The following is an 8,201-nucleotide window of genomic DNA, read 5'->3' as shown; positions in this document are numbered from 1 at the left end:
TGAGGGTCACGTCTGTACCACGGGGAAGAAAACCATCCTTCGGTTTTTTTCCTGCCCTTGAGATTCGTACCCATGCATATTTATTCTCTTGCTCCGGAACGGTTTCTAAGCCATTGCTATGTGCATTTCTAAGCTGTTATGAATAAAAGAAAACAACCCCCGCAGCGCTCACAATAAAAACAAGCGTCGACGCAGCAGCCGTGCCACGAGGAGATGTCCGTGGCTCCTCGTCCTGCAGCGCTGAGCTGGTGCAAGTGGTTTGCGCATCCCTGGACTGAGCGAAAGGCACCATTTAACACAGAACTACGCTATCTGTGAGCCAAGGGAAATAGCTGCAAAACCGTCAGTAAAGCTGTGCTTTCCCAAAAGGTACTTTTTTCAACGCGCAGCCATGCCTCTCACCATTTCTAGGCAAGGGCATGTCATTTGTATAACCACGGTGATAAACTGCACCGATAACATCTCATGGAGAGAGGAAAAATATGCCCTTGAGGCCCAAAAGTGTCCACCCTACCCATGGCACCTCACTCGGGCTGTGAAGGTCATCCGTATCCTGGGGCTGTAGTGGCACCAAGTCCTTGCTCCTGCCTCCTAAGAGTTCCCCGGTGAGACCCCGGTGCCCGGCCACGGGCAGCACCCTCTTGGCCACCTTGGCCACCAGCAAGAAGGACGAGGAGAGGGAGGCCCGCGCAAAAATAGGAATGATCCGTATAAATTAGCGCAAGTCAGCTATGCGATGCCCATAAGCAGGCCGAAAGGACGGCCCGTAGCAAACGGGCGTAATAAATACCAGCCTTGTGAAAAGCCATCGGGCCTGAGTGGGTTTAGAAATAAAACTGTAAAAACGATTCCACGGGATGACAAATACTGTCAATAAAAGCCGGGCGCAGCCCGGTGCCAAGGCAGCACTTGGAGAGCCGCGTCGTGTCTCGCCGGCTGCATCTTGTTCATAAAACCACGGTATTTCATCGGGGCGCGGCTGCAGGCAAAGCTCAGTGGAGCGGAAAAGGAGACAGCGTGAGCCACGGCAGCGTTACCATGCAGTTTAATTTTCAACTTCAATAGCTGTAGAAGGTTTTAATAGGGGTAAAATGTAGTTTTACTTCACCTCAGTCCAGCGGACCTGTTTTTCGCTACAACTAAAAGTAGGGAAAATAAACCAGTTGGAGGCAGATAACGGGCACGGGAAATTTTAGCCCAAAGGGTTAAAGCCTGGTAAAGGTGTAAAGCAACAGAATCAGTTTAGTACTGCAGCATGTCAGAAAAAACCTTAGCTGTCAAGAATGCAGCAGTTCCACGTGTGTGCAGACGCATTTGAGGGAGGAAGATGCCCTGCTGACATTGAAAAAACACAGCACAAAAATAAGAACGATTTCAAAATACAACCAAATTGGAAACGCTACTGTTAAAAGCTTACTTGCACACAGTAAAATATTGCTGTCGGTCTTTTTTGAAGTCCTGAAGTGCTACTATAACAAAAATAAACATGCTGATAAAATACTAGAGAACAGCAATGCCAAACTCCTGGAGAAGTGAATGACCGATCTGCCCGAGCCGTGCTTCAGGCCTGGCTCCAAAGCTGGCTTCGCAGCCCAGGATCCGACCGACGTTAATGGGTCACAGATGTTCTTCTGTAAGAAAGAAAAAAAAAAAAAAAAGCCGAACGTGTTTATTTCTTTCGTGGTACAGGCCAGAGGGCAGTTAGGGGAGCAATTGGAAACCTGTGAGTTGCAGTTACTTGATCGAATAACCCGTTTGAGAAAAAGATGTTGCCATGCAAAATTATCCCCCCCTCACTTGTTTCAACAGCAAGTAAAAGAGTTTCACTTCCATCTGAAACTGAGGGGGGGAATTTAGCTAACCTAGAAAAAGAGCACAAGGCGCACGGTTTGTGAAGTACCAGGGATTTTTCATGCCACAGCCTTAAGGCCACCTCTTTTTTTACACCCTCGGAGAAGCCGGGGGGGCCGGCCGCTGCTCAGCACGGTGCCAGGGCATCACGATGGGCACGGGTCAGGGTCCCCAGACGGGGCAGGGCTTGCTGCCCGCTGTGACAGAGCTGCCGTGAGGAGGCATCACCTCTGGGCACGACCCGTCTTCTCGGCTCGCCTCTTTGCAGGCAGCCAGCGCGGCTGCAGCCACCGGTTTCTGACCGAGTGCCCTTCCACAGCACCCTGCTCTTGCAGTACATTAAGTGAGGGGCTCAGTCCTTTAGGGAGAAGAAAAGCCAGGGTGTTACGAGGGAGAAAATAGATCTGTCCCTGAGGAGAAGGACTGCCATTACAAAGTTGCTCTGACTACCCCAAAGCATTGGCATTTGATTTCACTGATGTCAGGGCTGGTTTTAATGGGGGATGAGGAGAGGTGCTGCCTTGCACCCGGGCAGCGCAGGGAGCGGTAGGGTGGGTGGCAGGGTAAGACAGAGCAGTAGAACTTGTCTGACATGGAAATGGGAAGGATGATGGGACCTGAGCTCAATCCACAACATCAACAACACTCCTTTCTGGATGCCTATATTGCACAGAGCAGTAAAATCCCAGGCAAGAGTTGAGTATCTCATGACATTGCTGCAGATACAGGGTACTGAAGTCCTCTCCAGGGCCCCAGTTCCACCGCCACTGAAGTCGAATGTGACATGAATACGAGACGCTTCTTCCAGGGGCAGAAGACATGGGTACTCAGCTGCAAACAAGCATTCCTCAAAGGGCACAAAATATACATGATCTCCCCACGCTGCCGACCTACAGCCGAGTGGTACCCTGCTCCTACAGCCGAGGAAAGGTGGGGAGGTAATGCCTCCCCCCGGGTCAGAAGCCACGTCACCCCCCTCACTTGCAACGGTCTGATTTCTGGAGGAATCTCTGCAGAAACCTTTGCCATGCTGCAGACCCCAGAGCACAGTGGGGAGGCCCAGGCTGCCCTGGGAAAAGCCAAAAGAGCAACTTTTTTCTCTTATTCCAATAGCCAGGGATCAGCCTAGATACTTACTACTTTCTAATCCACTTTCAAATGCTACCCAGAAAAGCGTTGCAGAAAAATCAGATGATTTGGATATTCTAAAGATTTCTTTTATTTCCCAGAAAGCAATTGTAAGCTTGTTCATTTCTCTTCACAGAACAACTGCAATTCCCCGCAACTGTAATTGCCGTCATTGTCTTCTGAAAATGACACTGGCACTGGTACAGCCTCCTTCCAAATAATTGCAGGTACTTTCAGTTCCTTAGGGGCGGGCATTTTTGATGCGCAGGGCTTTACCTCACGGCACCTCTGCCCTTTCCCCAGGGATGTGCAGGCATTAATCTGCTGTACTCACATCCCAGGGGCCGTGGCCCTTCACTCACCAGTTATTCCCAGCGGCACGGAACTCGCAGCTGGACGGGCAGCGGTACAGCCCCAGCATGGTCCGGATGAGGAGCCGTGCCAATCCCATCAGCCACAGGAGCTGGGTGCCTAATTCTCCGCATGCCATGCCGAAAATGCACTCCGCTGGGTGCCTGAAGGCCACGCAGGGTCGCTTTTTCAAACCTCTCGTATATGCGGGGTGACGCTCAAATGAAATGCAACTGCGGTGTTGCTCTAAGGGGCTTGATAGTACATTAAACAAGCAGACCTCTGAAAACAATGCATCCGGCCTAGGAAATAGGTTTGGGTTATTCTAATGAATTACATATTGACATCCAAAATCTGTTTAGTTTCCAGCAAGAAATCAGAAGATAGCTTAACATGCAATATTTTCTTAGATTCTGCCAAAACAGCCATCTGGTGGCTGGGTAAATGCGGAAGGATCGGGACTTTCTTTAGGATATTGAAGACTATGATACAAATAGGTTACAAATAAGAGGTTGTGTTTCTATGTAAAACTGTAGCCTTTTACCATTCAACGCTCCAGCTTTGCTCTCGGCTTTCTGAAGCATTATTCCTTATGCTGCTGACTACACACTTGCACTTACATGTTTTCTTATTTTTTGGCTCAGTGGAGCAAGCAGTCAGCTTTTCCCTCATTCCTGAGGGATATCAGGTTACAACGAATGTTGTTCTGCTCTTATATACTTACCCAGTGGCATATTAAAAATGCATATTTTCCATTTGATTTTTCTCCTTGCCAGAGTTGGGTTTAATGCCACTTTTCTTCTCCCACTTGCTAGGTACTGTTAACAAGCGACTGGCTTATTCCCAGATGTAAAAAGGCAGGCAACAACACATGCCCTGTTGAACCCCAGCTGGGGCTGCAGACCCTGCAAGTCACAAAAGTGCCAGTTCATTTTTAACGAAGGAAATTTATAGTGCATCCCTGCAGCTAAACTATTTTTGAGTGGGTTTTGGTTTTGTTTTTTTTTTTTTTTGAGGAGGGAGGCGAAAGGCGGGCGTAGGGAGGCTCTGCCTGGCAACGGGGCAGCCTCCCGCAGCCGCCTGCATTCCTGCCCGGCCGATGCACGGCCCGTGTTCCCACTGCAGGCCCCAGAGGCGCCGGGGTCCCTACCGGCCAGTACCGTGCCTGCCCCTCTGCCCTGCCCTGGGGACGCGGGGCAGTCGGTGGCACCTGCACGGCCAAGGATGAGCACCCGCTGCTGAGCTCTGGGGGACGTTCAGGGCCCCGTCGCTCTCGGTTTTGTTCCAACTTTGAGCTCCATTCAGTTATTAACATTGAAGATAATTGACAAAACAGCCAGGAATGTGGTGCGGGCTTATGCTGAGGTCTGCGGGGTGGTGAATATCCACCTGCCTTTTCCTTGCCCACCCCTGCCGTGGCTCAGTTTATCAGGTTCATCTAAGTCCTGGAAGGAAAAAGTGGGGATAAAATCCCGTGGGGTAGGTTTGACTCCCCGCAAGCATCATCCAGTACTGCTCCAGCGGCCTGCCCCACCGTTCAGCTGCCCACAGCCCGTTTTCTGACCCGAGGAGAAGCCCAAATGCCGCAAGGCCAACATCTGCCCGTGTCTTGCCTTCCCGCTCCCTGTTCTATAGAGGGGTGCTCTATCAACCCACCGCTCTCAGGCCAAGGCACTGCAAAACCATCTTCATGCACACGCAGTAACCGCAGGACCTTGTTCCCAGTCTCCAAACTCTTCAGGTGCAGGAGCAGCCTTACTGTCTTGCACGTATGTGTGCATTCATCACTGTAATAAAAACAAAAAAATCTTACCACCTGATTTTTTTTCTTTTTTACGTTTAGATTAAACACTTTGAATTGTTAAGTAGGACTGATGGTAATAATACTCTTTAACAGATGTACTAGAAACTGTTAGTATAGGAATCTCAAGAGGCAATTTATCACCATCATAATTCCCCAAAACACCAAGAGGAGGGTTGTAACTGCTTTTCTCACAGCAAAAAAGGGTGAAAGTTCCAGCCTGAAAATACATTTGTGACTGGGTAATTGCCATGTGTGAAGAGCATGAACTAGAGGACTAGACAGCCAGAGAGGGACAGTAAATCATACGGATGTAAAAGCACATTACCACTCAAGCTAGAAATACTGTTTAAAGGAATTGTATTGCCTGTTGGCATTATATTTTATTTTCTCTTAATTGAGCATATAAAGAAGTAGATCACTACTCAATGCGAACTTCTGAATTGGTGCCTCGCTACTTGGATTTCTCTGTGGCCATACAATTATGGATGATCAAAAACAATTAAATGCATTCATTAAGTAATGCTCTTACCAATGGAAAATACGTGAAACCGAAAACTCAAAAAAAGTCATAGGAGAAAATGTTCTAAAGTTATTTATATATTTATATTCTCATGTGACGTGCAACAGCAAGGAGGACAGGCTGGTATTTCTAAAAGGTCATGTTTTTGTGCAAGTAACCAGCAATGAAAATACCAGAACCACATATTCCACATGATTCATAGTCCTAGCAGCCAGAGGTAGAGAGTTTGCATGGACATACTGTAACTCCTAACCTACGAAGAGATACCTCTAGATTTTATGGCAACTCATGAATCTTCAGCAAGAGGGCTAGGTTATCTTTCTTTGCTTTATACAAATCTAAGCATTTCAATTCTATCCATTTGGGAAAAATCCCAAAGATTTTTTTTATTCCATGTAGCATGACCAGCATGTGAAAAGAAAAGAGGGACAGTTGATGCAACTTTCTCAAGGAAAAAGAGTGCAAACACACCTCTAACTCCGCTGGGAAGACCTCCCATTCCAAATAAGAAAACAAGGGACTAAACTTGAAACTTGGTTTGTTTCAATTTCTGTTTGAAGTAGTTGAAGGTAACGCATCCATCCTTCAAAAGCATTGAAAGCTGATGAGAATATCGCCCTGCCTTCTCAGGAGACCTGAAAAAGGACACGAGACTTCTGTCAATTCCAAAAACAGTTATTCAGAAGAAAAAAAAATCTGCTTTACTGCCGGTCTCTGTTGAGACCCCAGATCCTACCCAAGGTATTTGGGCTCTGAAAACATCAGTAAGCAAAATGACTTTAATCTAGATTGCATATTCCTGCTGTCTGCAGATCCAGGCTGAACTGCTCCTGCAATAAAGGATGATTTACAATCCTGCTGTCTTTGACAACAGAATGCTTAAGTGAAAAAAACCCTCATAAAATCTCCCTTATTTACTTGAGTTCATCTAGCTACCCTAGGGAAGAAACCTGAGACTAACTCGTGCAGATTTTTAGGCTCCCAGTGATTCCAGTGGAACTTGGTCTCCTGAAGAGCTCTGAAGAGACACAGATTCAGAAGAACCCCGGGGAACATCAAGGCAGATGCTGAAAAACACTCAAGAACCTGCTGAGGGGCTGGGAGCAAAAGAGAATGTATTGTGCTTAAAGGAAAGTTTCATTTGGAGAAATTGCACTGTGGAGTAAGATCTTTTCCTTATACCTCCATTTTACCTGCCAACTAAGGAAAAAAGAATTCATTTAAAGAAAAACAGAATTAGCAATACTGTTTGTGATGCTTATGAAAAGACAGGATCAGGCCGGTCCCTTTCAGAGGCTAGGCTGCAATAGAACAGCACTTCAAGTTGCATTTGACAGAAGCGTATTTTTCAGCAAAACCTCTTCAGTCTCAAAGCCTTTTGATGCCGCAGAGCGAGCTACTTCTCTCCGCAGCGGGCTGAAGCTGCATCTCACGTCTCATTTCAACACACGGCAGCTGTTTCTGCGGCAAGATGTTCCAAAACACGTAGCGTTTGAGGCTTGTTCGCAGCGACTCTTTGCATGAGTAATCTCTGAGCAATCCCCAGTTTTCCTCGAGAGAAGCTCCACAGCGTACAGCACATTACCAGGCTCTGCCTTGGCGTCAGGTGCCCCGTCTGGAACGCCTCCTGGGGCTGAGGGGTAAGAAGGCATCAGGAATGAGGGAAATGCCAGAGGTATGATATCCTACATCATCATCTTGCGTTACCCTACCTCCCAGACCCGCTGCAGAGAGCGCTCCAGCAAAGTGATGCCGTTTCGATAAAAATCGGCTGCGATTCAAGAAGCTTCAGCCAAAAGGCAAGATGGAAGCCACACGCCAAGGAATTCAGCAGCACAAACCTCCCAGATTTTTATCCCTGAAGCAATAGGTACTGAGTTCAACTCAGAAGGCAGAAAGGAGTGGGAGAGGGAAACTGTGGGGGTGGAACCCAGGGCACACTTGGTGGAGTGAGTGGAGGCAAGAATCCTGATTCCCTAGAGGTGAGTAGGGTTCAAGTAAAAAAGGAATTTGACTAGGCTGAGCAGAGGATTCCTTAAAAGGAAATTATTTTCCTCCTTTTCATCGACAAAAAGATTGTTCCAGCGACACAGTTACCATGGAAACCGATTTTGAGAATAACAAGAAAGCATTTATGGTACAGAGCTTATTTTAAAGGATGGTGAACCAGCAGCATCCCATTCCCCTAACTGGACTGATAACCTGATCAGATGGCCCAAAGAACTAAAATAACACGTTTTAAAGTGGTCACAGCTTCGTATCACTGTGCCTTTATGACCTTCAAAGCTGCGGACAGGGGACTGGAAAGAAAGTTTCTCCCAGGACACAGCTTTAGCCAGGCTAACTGGCACCCCGTCTCTCAGCGAGCAAAAGCCAGAGGCGGGTGAGCACCTCTCCTCGCATTAATTCCATTACCCTGTCATTTTGTTTTGTGCCATTCAGTTTAACTATGAAGGAGGTTTTTTTTTCTCCCCGGCAGATTGAAAATTCACAGCCGTCAAACGCGAGGGCATGCGCGACTGACCGAAGCGAGAAGGGCAGCACTCC

General features: G+C 47.6%; 1 long non-coding RNA gene across 1 annotated transcript; it reads right to left on the bottom strand.

Moving 5' to 3' along the window:
• Positions 1-1,089: 1,089 nt before the first annotated feature.
• Positions 1,090-6,270, bottom strand: LOC134516163 (uncharacterized). Its single transcript, XR_010071239.1, has 3 exons — positions 6,126-6,270; positions 4,987-5,117; positions 1,090-4,235 (listed from the first exon to the last, which is right to left on the bottom strand). It is a non-coding gene; the product is annotated as an uncharacterized LOC134516163 (long non-coding RNA).
• Positions 6,271-8,201: the final 1,931 nt, after the last annotated feature.

The sequence above is a fragment of the Chroicocephalus ridibundus genome, chromosome 5 (genome assembly GCF_963924245.1).
Source record: "Chroicocephalus ridibundus chromosome 5, bChrRid1.1, whole genome shotgun sequence".
NCBI classification, from domain to species: Eukaryota; Metazoa; Chordata; class Aves; order Charadriiformes; family Laridae; genus Chroicocephalus; species Chroicocephalus ridibundus.
The sequence above is the reverse complement of the archived record's forward strand: the minus strand, read 5'-3'. Positions and strand labels throughout refer to the sequence as shown.